The sequence below is a fragment of the Pipra filicauda genome, unplaced genomic scaffold (genome assembly GCF_003945595.2).
Source record: "Pipra filicauda isolate LSUMZ 115617 unplaced genomic scaffold, ASM394559v2 scaffold351_size757598_pilon, whole genome shotgun sequence".
Lineage (NCBI taxonomy): Eukaryota > Metazoa > Chordata > Aves > Passeriformes > Pipridae > Pipra > Pipra filicauda.
Genome location: NW_024104478.1, coordinates 663,881 through 676,748, shown reverse-complemented (window position 1 = coordinate 676,748; position 12,868 = coordinate 663,881).

The following is a 12,868-nucleotide window of genomic DNA, read 5'->3' as shown; positions in this document are numbered from 1 at the left end:
ACAAGGGAAGTAGGAAAAAGCAGCATGAACAGAGGCACACTTCAAGTTGAACAAAGCAGAGCTCTTGTTTGAAGCACTGGCAGGAGCCCAGCATCTCTCAGGGGCAGGCACTGGGGTCAGTCTTGTCTGGCTGTCCCTGCCAGGGAAGGACAAGGAACTTTAAATTTTATTAAATGTGGTTAATTTTTTTTTTTTTTTCAGTTAGTGGCTTACCTTTTTTTTTTTTTTTTTTTTGAAATTGGTGTAGTGGTTGTGCTATGCAATATAAGCCAGAGGGTTTGTAGAATTACTGGTAGGACAGCGTCGATATGGCAAGCCAAAAGTTTGAAGAAAATTCATGCATGCAGGCTCCTAAATATGGATCTACATGGTTATTTTCATCCAGAGTCTTGCACATCCATAGTTCTGGGTTAGAAAACATAAGCCCCAGGTGAAATGCATTTGGAGGATCTCTGCCATCTGATGTGAATGAAGACCCCTGTCACAAAGTCATCTGTATGACCTACTTGCTTCTCGCCGCTAAGGAATTGTCCAGGACTCATGTAACAACTTCAAACTCAGGCACATTCCTCGAGCTGTGTGAGGAAGCTTGCACATTGCCTGACCACATTATATCTGCCTCTAGGCAGTGTTATCACTCCTTCCCTTCCATATGCTTAAGCAGAATTTTTACAAAAATAAATGAAATACATATGTACATTATGCAAAGAGTGTTCTTGAGCCGTGCTATATTTGGTTTTGCATGATACGTATCCAGCGTGTAGACCATTGGCACTCGTTTTTTAACTGTTAGAGATAAGCAGAGTCACAGTAAGCTATAAAAGAGTGTAAAATATGCAGGGCCTGATTCTCCGGCTCGCGGAGGCCCCTTTACATCACGCTGGCACTGTACTGGAGTCTAAAAGCAAGTGCACATGTGACTGGAATCCACTTTCAGGCCCTTTTATACTGCCAAAAGAGCTTAAAGTTGCCTGAATTCAAATGAGATTCAGATGCTTGTAGTACAAGCCGGTAGCCATCATTAAAATCTTCATTAATACTGCTGCCCCTCTGCCCCCCAGCAGTGGGGTGACCAGCAGCAGTCACCCCTGGACATGAGGAGCTACTGAAGGATTGGGGAGCACTGTCCCTCTCACCATCCCAGCGGGGAATAGGGGCATTCCCGGGACCAGGCACAGCAAGATGGATCCAGTGGGTGCCACCACAGGCAGGAGGATGTGGAGGCAGACAAACGGGGGGGGGGGGGGGGGGGGGGGGGGGGGGGGGGGGGGGGAGGGGGGGTGGGGGGGGGGGGGGGGGGGGGGGGGGGGGGGGGGGGGGGGGGGGGGGGGGGGGGGGGGGGGGGGGGGGGGGGGGTTGGGGGGGGGGGGGGGGGGGGGGGGGGGGGGGGGGGGTGGGGGGGGGGGGGGGGGGGGGGGGGGGGGGGGGGGGGGGGGGGGGGGGGGGGTGGGGTGTGGAGGGGGGGGGCAGCTAAACAGGGAGGAGTATTTGAGGCTGAGCATCCCGCTTCTCCCAGCTGGTTCCCTGCCCAAACAGGAATCCGCATTACCCAAGTCTCCCTTTTCATAGCTGGTTTTTCTCCCAACAAAGAGCTGACATAGAACAAGCTGTATGTACAAGTGCAGGTACACCCGCCCTTGGTTTTAATCATTCAGCGCCAGCCAAAGAGGGAGGGACAGGAAGGCTCTGCCACCTTTCCGCTTTCCCTACGGCAGCCGCCTCCACCTTGGCCCAGGTTGGATCCAGCCACCCACCGTGCAGGTTCTGGCTCTGAGTGTCTTGCCCCAGGGCCCAGACTCAGCTGCTTCTGCATCCAGAAGGGAAACCAGAGCTGCTGGCTCGTGACTGGCGCTCAGATCACCAGTTCATGACTCTCTCCTGTGAAAAAAAAAAAAGTTAGTTTGCATTTAAAGTGTTGGGGAAAAGGATTTTTTTCTTTTTTTTTTCCTTTTTCAATCCCAAAAATCACATGGCCAGACTATTTTAAACATTCCTGGCTATTCCCCCATGCACCAGCTCCCTTGGCTGGCACTGGGGTATTCTCAAAGCTCGGGTAGGAGAGTAAACTCTGCATGTATAATTTATCCATTGTAAAGGATGCAAAATCTACTGGGAACAGGAGGGGATAAGAAAGAGCGAAGACACTTGTGGATGCCAAGAATTCCAAGTGCCAGACCTTGCTAGCGCTCTTCCAAAATGGAGGGTCCTACACGGCTCCCGTTTAGCTAGAGCTGAGCCTAGCCTTGCCTGCTGTGTTGAGATTTGGCAGGCTGCAGCTCGCCATTGTTGCGAGCTCTCATCCAGGCGGCGGTGCCAAGCCTTCCCTCCGGCTGCAGCCCTTCCAGTGCTGTGCGCTAATCCCCTAGTATCTGCCTCTCCCAGATCCGGCGGGGGCACCCTTTGGAGCTGGGAAGGGAGAGGAGAGAACCCTCTCTGCAGAGACCCCTCTCCCAGCAAGCTTCATGAAGAAGCCCAATTTGTTAACCTTAACAAATTGCCACTATTCAGCATAGCAGAGACATTACAAAAAAGCGGGAAATCCGCTCGCCCCGTGCTCCAGAGCTGGGCAGGTCAGCGCCAGATCTCTCATTGGGGAAAGCAAGGGATCGCGCAGCAAAGCTTAACTTCTCACGCTATTTTTAGTTTCCAGTTTCTCCCCTGTTAGCCTGCCTACATCGTGAAAGCTCACAGGAGACACAGGTCACTCGCTCTGCCCAGCAGTCCCTCGGACAGCGTTGAAGTAGTGATGGATGAGCCAATGAGGGCTGTTCATCCCAGCATTCCCAACAAGACTAGGCCAGCAGCTCTGCACTACCAGGCAGCCCCGCAGCACTTGAGCCCCTCTCCCCTTCAGCACCTGGACCAGGGACAAGCACAGGCGCCAGCTGCCCCTTCCCCTCGGTAGAAGCACTCCGGGCTCATGAAGTTCTCCTGCAGGGCAGGAGCGAAGGAGGCCACAGCCCCCAGGCACCCACAGAGGGGCCACCCTGCAGCCCCCAGTCCACAACTGAGGCCAGCCTTCTCTGGGGCTCAGCCTTCATAGCCAGGGGAGTTCCAATGCCATGGTTGTGCCATTGCTGTAGCTATGTAGGTTTTCACTTTTAACACCATTTAACACTGGGGTTGAACAGTATTTTGCAAAATGTGAATTTTGCAAAAGCAAGAACTAAGCTCCGGATGCTGTCCCCCCACCCTGGCTGCCATCCTAAAGAAATCCCTGAGGGAGGGGATGCAGCAAGCCTCCACTGCACTGGAGCAAAACTGGGTCCAAGGCACTTGGCCCTCCTGCCAAGTGTTCTGCTTATTCCTGCAGAGAGGTCTGAGCTTGGCCCTCTTTGCAAGCCACAACAGGGTCTTGCCTATGGTGTGGGAAAGAATGGGCTGCCTGACATCTCAACACAAGGAAGCAAAGGGCCAGTCATGGGTGCCACACTGTTGCAGTGGCTCCAACCCTGAGTGGGGATAACCAACATCTGGCTACATTAGAACGGCTTTGGGAGCTGATAATGAGCCCCCAGGGAAGAGACTCCTCTGCACCATCAAAAACCTTGACCAGAATGGAAACTGCCCATGTGAGTGATTTTCATAGAAAAGGGCTCCTTTTGGAAAAGGGGTATTTTCTCAGAGCAGGCTGTGCCAACCTGCATCCACAGATGTTTGAAATTATAAGACCAGACTGCTGCTGGTCTGACCACGGAGGCTGGTCAACACAGGGAGCAGCTCTGAGCCATCAGTGGCTTCCCTCCTGGAGAGGCAGGGAAGCAGTGCAACCTCTCTGTCCTATCAGGGGTAAAAAATGCCTTTTTCATCAATATGATCATCACCTCCCCTCAGCAAAGCATCTGTTTTTTCTAGCACCACCATCAAGATTCCCCAATGAGGTGTGAAGGGGTGGCTTTGGCCACAGCTGTGCTCCATAGGCCTGCCTGTCAGCATGTGCCTGGGTGTTTTAGACAGTTCACAGCAATCTGTGCTGAAAACGAAGCCGTGCTGCACCCCCTCAGCCCTGCACACGTGGCCCAAGATTTATCTCAATGCCTCCATCCCTGCCAAGTTGCTGGTGCCAGGGTGCTTCGCCCTGCCCCCAGACCGTGAGGAGGGGACTCCGCTTCACAGGGTGCCAAGGAGAGCAGGGGACCCCCTGCTCCAAGTCACTCACTGTAGGGCCACCCTCCAGCCTTGCTGTTCTTACCATGCCACTGGGAAAGCCTTCCCGCAGGTTTCTGCTTAGTTGCTTCAAAGAGCTTTACCTTAATGTCCTCTGGTTGCACTTACTGTGGGAGTCAGTATTTCTGGCCTATGCGTGTCTGTCCTGTTCTTACTGGGAAGGCAGGGCAAGGCAAGAAAATGATTCTTTATTGTCCTATGTCAATCTGGTAATCGGCAGTAAATCTATGAAAGAAGCAAAGCAGCACCTCTGATGCTAAATTCTTCAGTAACTTGCTTTAGTCCAGCTTCCATCAGGACAGATAGAGGAGCTCAGCAATCAAAAAGAACCTGTTCCATAAAGAAAAACAAACAAAAGCAATCTGAAGGAGTCAAATAGCCCTCTGGAAGGAAGGCAGTCTGTATCCTTCAGGAAGGGCAAAGTGCTATCACATACAGCCCAGCTGAACCCTTAATTGCAGGCTGTCAGGTACCATACATCTCCAAACTTTCTGAAGTGCAGGGAGTGGTGTGATGGGAATAGAAAACACACACAAACATCACAGACTGGGCAGCACAATGGAAAGACAATGTGTAAGTGCTCGGCTCAGCACTGAAATATTCCTGTGTTTTCAGGCTGAGAGGTCGTAGCATGCAGGATGTCAGCAGAGCAAAGTGATCATGCAGAAGGTGTACTGGGTTCACAGCTAAGGCAAGTTAATTTCATCTAATGGTTAGTAGCCAACTAACTAAACTTAAGTTCCCTTATAACTCCCATTAATAGCTTATAAGAAATCAAAAAGCTCCAACAGCCTCTTTAAAAAGAGAAGGACTAACCAATGAAATGACAAATTAGACCAGTCTAGAGAAATGCGCCTTTGCTTGCTAACTTAATGGAAGCCAATTGAGCATCTTCTTGAGCAGAAAACAGATAATAAATGTCATCTTGAGAGATTCTCCCAGATGTTGGTTAAAGTTGAGTCTGTAGCAGAAGCTACTGAAATCTCTGTCGTAACTGTTTATGGTACAAGCTGCATTTCAGAAAAAAACCTGCACTGAGGGTCCCATGAATGTAATGACTCACAGTAAAAGCAGTTAGTGAGCACAGAGAGAGGAACAGCTCCCAAACGGCTGCCTCTAAATGGTATGCAGCCCCAGGCTGGTGAGGGCAGCCTCACCAACTGTAGGGTTAGCTGACCTAGGGAAATTTGTCACATTGTGAAAGCTCTGTGGGGTTTTGTGCAGGCAAGATGGGAGGGAAGCAGGATGGACAGCCCTCCAAAGCAGGGATCCCCCACTGTCACCAGGGACCCTCTCCAGCAGGTCTGTGACAGCCCGGCTTGACAAAATATACAAAGAGGGACAGAGGGCAGGACTTGTTCTGGGCAGGGGGTGTGTGTTTTTTGTAGCCCATCACAGGGGACAGGCATGGAGATGGTGTGATTACAGCAACAGCTTTCAGGGAAGGCTTTGTCCAAAGTCCTCATCACCCTGCAGAGCTCTGTGCTGCCCTGGAGCCCTGAGGAGACAGAGCCAACATGGAGCTGGAAAACCAGGCATACTCATCATTGTCATCTTCTTGGGATGCAAATATAGCGTATGTTCATTCCCAAATGTACAAGAGGAATATTTACTGATTGCAAAGTCTTTTTGTATAATGTTTGACTGACAGTTTATAATTTCCATTTAGTGACACACTGTTATTCAGATTGCCTGTCTACTAATATGCTTTAAAAAACTCCACATTAATTGCCCTTAACTGTAACTTTGTATAATGGTAAGCCATTATTTTTTATTTTACCCTTTCTATGCTGTTCTTTGCTTCTAGACAATATTCATTGCAACTCACTTCCTATTCTACTATAGGTGTATGGAACTCCATGTAACACAAACACTGAGACTCCCAGACACATCGTGATCAATGTGGAAGTGACAGAAGTTGGAAGGAAGCCATGAAGCCTACCTCTCCTGTTGGCCATTCCTGAAGGCCACTGGCACGCTCATCCAGTGTCCAGGGAACACTCCACAGCATCTTGTCCCTTACTAGTGGATTTTCATCTTCATTTATTTGCACATGCATTCATATGTAGGCACACTCCACACATAACCCTCACAAACACATATTTCTTTATAAATATATACATATAACTTCAGTTAGTTTTATTCCCTTCTAATCAGCTTGGGTAAAATGTCTCAGTCCTTTGAGTTTAGGAATTTGGGCATTTAAGAGAATATCTTTCAGCAAGAACAATTAACATTTTTCTTGTTCTCTGTGCCAGGTTATTCAGCCCATAATCGCTACCAATGTAAGCACCAAATGTCCCTAATTAGCACTGGGTTTTAACTTTTCTTCTTGCACCAAAAAAAATGAGGTCATGATAATTTTGTACATAACTGCCAAATTTTATTTCCATTATTCATTTCCATCTTTCAAGATGGCACTCAATGCAGGACCTCTCTGGGAGCAGCAGGCAGCAAAGCCACCTGACTTAGGAGATGGTCTTTTCCAATGCTCAGACTGCCCACCTCCATGACAAATGTAGCAGGAGAGCACCTGTGGAGATGTTCCCCATGCTCACGGTTGTGCTCAGCCATGGCCATGCCCAGTCAGTTCAGCAGTGCCCGTGGGGCTGCCAGTGGTCACTCGATTTTCAAGGCAGCAGCCGCCACGTCAAGCCCTGGAACCCTCCATGTCCTCACTAGCAGGGCAACCTGGCCCCAAGGATCTTTGTGAGAAGGGTTTGATGCCTTTCTCCCACCCCCCAGCATGGCTGCCTCCCTCACTGTGCTCCAAGTGAGGAGTGAGATTCCTCTCCCCTTTCATCCCTCGGCCACAAATATCTGTGGGCCGCTGGGCAGCTGGCAGGCACTGGACTGACACCTGTGTGCCAGATCCGTCCAGCTGTGCCTGTGACACACCATCCATCTGCAGCACTTCTCACGTGCTGCCGCCAGTTGCTTTCCCTGGGGCCAGCTGGGAAAGGAGCCGGGGCCAGTGTGAGGGAGGGAGTTACAGCAAAATTTTCAAATAATGCTTTACCTCCAAACTGATTTCCTCCTGTCGTCTTCTTGCAAGGGACAGGGCTTGCCGCTATTGTGACCTGAGGGTGCCTAGCTCAATAGGGCCAGGTGTTGCTTAGATGCTTGCTCCAGGGCCTGGGGCTGGAAGCATCCCAGTGTCACAGTGCTGGGACATCTCTGGTGGCTCGTTCCAGGCTGGCAAGGGCTTCTCACACAGATAATATGGCTGAGATCATTGGTGCAGCTACCCAATCTTTGCGTGGCTTAGGCACTTGAGGGGTCTGCTGTACACTTTGTTTTCCCTCCCTTGACCCAGGACAGTCGATGCCAGTAGCAGAACTTTCCCTGACTTTGCAGGGACTGGGGCTGGGCTCTGGGCAGGCGGCAAGGGAGAAGCAGACCATAGATCTTCTGAACTAATTTTGGGGTCTATCGCACACTGGAAACTGAGACCTACGTGATTTTCTCATTTTCAAAGTCTCTATCTATAACAACAGCTTTGCAGGAAATTAAACAGTACTTGAGCAGGAGTGTGCTCATGGAGATTTGATGCAAAAACTTTTTGTGATGCAGTTGAAGGCACAGGGGAATCACCTTATCTGCTCTTCTCCAGTTGCTAACCACCTCCCCAGAGGCTCCTCAGCAACTCTGAGCCTGCATGTGGCTGTCCAGACCCAGCTGTCCAGCCCCACTTCTGTGCGCCCTGCCACACCAGATAAAAACAAGGCAAACGTATAAAAGACCTGACTGAAAAAGAAACTTTTAAAAAATACACCTCAAGAAATACCAGCCAGGGAAGAGGTTAACCTTGGTTAGCATGAGATATGGCATTCCCAGAGTGAGGCCCAACCACAGGCAAAGATGGCCAACCTCCTGCATTGTGGATCCCTGACCCACCACCTGGCATGCACAAGGCCGCTCTATTGGCACGTGGCTCCCAGGGTGGCCACTCTCTGAATGTGCACCTCTCACTTAGGCACATGTCCAGGCGGCCACAAAGTACCCTGCGGAGAAAGCAGGATACTCCCAGAAAAGTGCAAGATGTGGATACCTTGGTGGGAGCCAGGCGAGCAGTCACAGCACATACTGGCAGTGGCGTCATGGCCTTGCTTAACCCCTCTCGAGCAAAGGCTGGATGGTAATTAAAGGGATGTCGGGTGCCAGTGAAGCTGGCAAAGTTGCTGCTGATCTGCATCAGTTCAGTGGTGGAAGATTTCACAAAGAAAACATCCATCACTGCATTTGTTGCAGCAGAGGGGTTCACCCATTGCTGCCATGACCCATCGTTCCATCGCTCACCACACGCCAGGGGACAGCAAGGCACCTGCAGGCACGAGGGCCCTGGGAAGGACAGCTGGGAGCAGCCAGAGCAGCACGTAGAAGCTGTTTTTCCCCTAATGGGAAGCTTCAAATCCCCAGTGCTTTTCCACAAACTCATCCACCACCCAAAAGCTCTGCATCCTGCTTCTGCTTTTACTTTGCAATCAAAAGGCAGGAAAATTCTCCCACTACTCTCCCTGCCCTGAATGGAAAAGTTCCTTCCCCCGTGTTCTCTGCTATACTGCCCAAATTACTTTTGCATTTTTCCTTTTCTTTAAATACTTGCCCCGGTTGACTCGTGTGGGTCAAACAAGAGCCCACTGGCGCCCACGTCATTACGCTCTCAGATCAGCACATCCTTCTCCTCATTGTCATGCAGAGCATAATTTTCACCTGTTATTGAAAATTCAATATTGGGAGTTTTTAATTCCAAAGATTTTGATTTTTCAATAAAAAAGTGAAAATGAATCTCGGCGGGATTGCAGCAGAAATGTTGCAAATGAGCTGCTCACATAAGGCAGAGAGGGAAGAAAAACACGGAGAAAGAGAAGGACAGAGTGAAGGAGAAGAATACAAAGAGAAAGCCCATCCAGAAAAGAGCTTAAATAATTCAGGTGAAAAATATGACCTTTAGCAGAGATGTAGTTTTTTGGGCTGCCATGCACAATGGAAAGTACTGCTGCTCTGCTCACTGCCCCATCAGTTGGTTGGACCGCATCCCACTGCAGCATCCCTGATAGCCCTGCTTACTTCAGTGCTCATGTGCCTACAGCTCAGTTTAGGCCACTCGTGTATCAGGGCCCCCCAGATTTTGTAGCCATTCTATCACATCTCTGTAAGTCTTTGTCAACGTCGTCCTTATTAAATTGAATGGGACTTTTCTATCAGGGTTAATTGGATGGTTAAAACAACAGAAAAGTGGTGTTTAAAAAAAAAAGAATCTAATAACCAAACTTAACTATGAGCCTGTTTTCCCTATCATTTCTAATAAAATAGCTATATTAAATATTAATAGATTGCTTTTTGATCTTCTGTGTAGTTGGAAATCTCAGTGTACGAAGGGGATGGTGTTAGTCCTTCATTAGCCATGAGGATATGTTATTTTGTCTCCTAGATCCAGTGCTTTACTTGAAGACCTGTCTCCTACCTACATCTAAATCTGAAGTTTCTCAGCTTTGTATGGACAAGCATGAATCAGCTTGCACATAGCAAGGTTAAAACACAGTTTCCTGTCTTTTGCCTCTCCCTTCTGCAGATGGAGCCCTGTTTCTGATAGCTCTGCACAACCCCATCCCTCCACCCAGACACCCACCCATCCCTCCATCCACCCCTCCATCCATCTCTCCTCACTATCTCTCCACAGAGTCACCTGGGCAGCGGCTCCTGTGGGTGCCTCCCCCAGGCTCACATCCAAGTTTTCTCTCTGCTGCTTGCAGATTCTTTCTGCATAACATCTCTGAGATATGGCCTTCCTTACCCATCTGTACAGCTAAAACTCTTGTCAAGACTCTCAGCATTTCACATCTCAATTACTGTAAAATCCTTCTCCTTGCTTGGCAAAAGCAGCTTCATCCAGCGCTTCCTACTCCATCTCCCTGCCCAGCCACTACCATACCCGCCAACCACAGCTTAAAATCATTTATGCTCAAAAGGATCACACACAAACACCTCTTGTGATTTATTTTTCTTGCTGGCAATCACAAAACAACAGTGAAGGTGCATCCAAGCTCCCACCCGGATGTGATATTAGAGGTACAGCCCTTGACATTGGGAATGGTGAGCAGGAGCTGGCTTACACATCTCACCATCACGCTGAGATCAAATAAAGCACCTGGGGCCGAACTCGGCCGTGAAGTATCACTGCCTTTAGTTCCCCTGGCAATGCTCAAGGGCACCAGCTCTAGCTCAGAAACCCCACGTCCTGCAGTGGCATGTGCCATCCCCCAGCGCTGACCTGTCTCCAAACCAACATAAGCTTATGCCTTCTGCCATACCAGTGTGTTTAATACTTACAAATCCTTCTGCTGTTGCTGTGTAGATTCTCCTTTTTTTTCTCCCTCATCCTCTCTTTGCTGAGCTGCTTTTCTTCTTCCTTCTCCTCCTGCTGCTTCTTTCTTCCCCTTCATCTCCCCTCCACCTTGCGAGGAAGCATGGAGCTGGCTCCCCCATTTCACTCCTATTTATTCTCAGGTCTGTGTGGCTTTTACTTGGTGTTCTCTGTTATGAAGACAGCACACTGAGAGTTTAAACAAATTTGGCTTTAGGTGCTTTAATGAAAAATTAACGGGTTTAATACTGGCTTCACCATCAAAAGAAGAACATTAATGTTTAATATTTAAACAATGCATCTTCACAATAATTCCATCACATTTCACACAGAGAACCCACAGTAAATGCCTGGGGTAAGGCAATAAAAATACCAAACTGTAACACTATTTACTATTTTAACCATGTCCTTCACAGTTTATACAACGCTTCTTTACAAAAAGAATTGAATCATTTTTTAATGACAATTCCCCCTGTCCTCTGCCACTGCAATAGGTAAAAATATTAGATTTCAGATCATAGTCCCAGCTGCTTAAGCCTTTTCAAGACTGAGGATATGAAAGTGTTATGCAAACTAGTTGGCCTTTAAATGCATCTTTAGGAAAAAAAATGCAACAACATCTCACTGAAGAATGATTGAGTTGACATTTCATCTTCAGCGCATACTGTCCAGGTGCAGGTCTCAAAGAAAAGCTTCAAATGATAGAGTGGCTTCAGCATCCATAAATTTGTGATGTCTCCCCAAATTACTGTACTAAACTAAAGGGATTTCTTGCCTTAAAATGGAATTCTGCCTTTCACTGGGGCCAGAGCATCACTCCACATGGGTTCGGATTCCCCATGCTCAGGAGCACCTTCCCTGGAAAGCGCAAATCCATCATGAGCGCCAGCACTTTGAAGCAGATGTTGATGGTGACACCTGGCCTCAGGAGGAGCTGTGGGCTTGTTCACTCTCCATTTTCCCTTCGGCCGAGGGCCAAGACTTCCGTATGCTCATTATTTATGCATAACCTTTTGACTACACAGTGCTCTCCCTAACACAACATAAACAACTAGAAAAAACCCCCACCTCACAAAGGAGGAAACATCAATTACCTTGTATTGCCTGGATTGGCTTCAAGACCCTTTTGCACGTAAAATGAGAATGATTTCTTAAACTGAGAGTATTTAACTGGAGAAAAGATTCTCACTTCAGTAAACATCCATCTATAAAAAAGCATGATCCATTTGGATAGCAAGAAAACAAATCACATACACTATAATAGAAAGGAAAGAAACTATAATGCTTCCAGATGCATACTACAGGAAAATAATTAAATAGCAACCTTGGTAAGAGACATCATGTTTGAAGTAGATAAAGAAGAAAATTCTGTTGACATGAACCCAGAAATAAAGCAGAGGAGGAAAGCACTTAAATATAAAAAGTAATCAAAGAAGTTACTTGTCTGCCTTGATGGTGCTTCCAGAAAGTTTCTGGGTCATCTGTCCATGAAGTTTTCCTGCTTTCAAATCTAAATTCTGTAGCATAACAACTATTAGGCAGGAAAAGATGGACAGTGAAACAGAATGCAGACACAGCTTCTCAAGCCAAGGCAAGAAACATCTCCTTACAATCCTGATTAAAATGTCTCAGTGCATTTTACCCAGTGCACATAAGAAGGTAAATATATCATTAGAAAAAACACTGGAATGACTTCCTCAGCCACAGAGCAGGGACCCCCGCTTGCACAAACTCCCTGCTATCCCATATGCCATTAGGTCATACGTTAAGGTGTTTTGATTCCCCAGATAATAAAACGTGAAGATCAAGAATGTTTTTCTAAGAGCTGCCATGTCCAAACAGTCGTGGATTATGTGTACTGAAGGTTAATGCTGCTTTTAATCATCTGTCTTCCTGAAGCAGCTTGGACAACTGTTCATATGAAGCCTAACAGCTTCCAGGTGTCACACCCAAAGTCCTGATGTCCCCACACAGCCAAAGTCTTGTTACTGATGGCTACCACATGCCCTCAGTCTGTGAGGCTGTGAGCAGTCTAACATAAGAGCCAACACCCTCCAGTCCTGTTCCTTGCAGTGTTACCCTTTACCCAACTGCCCTTCTGGTTCTGCAGTCTTCTGTGATACCCTTAAAACTGGGAGCACTTCTTCCTGCTCTTCTCCCCGTGAATTGTGCCCTCCGCTCCCAGTGGAGCCAGTTTCCCTCCCCCAGGCAGGCTGATGGGCTTTGGCTGGGGGCCATTTTGGCGGGATGCGAGGAAGCACCCTGCTCAGATTGCAATCAAGTGGAGAACATGCCGTCCTGTAATTATGCAGTTGTGCATGGTGCAGTGCAGAG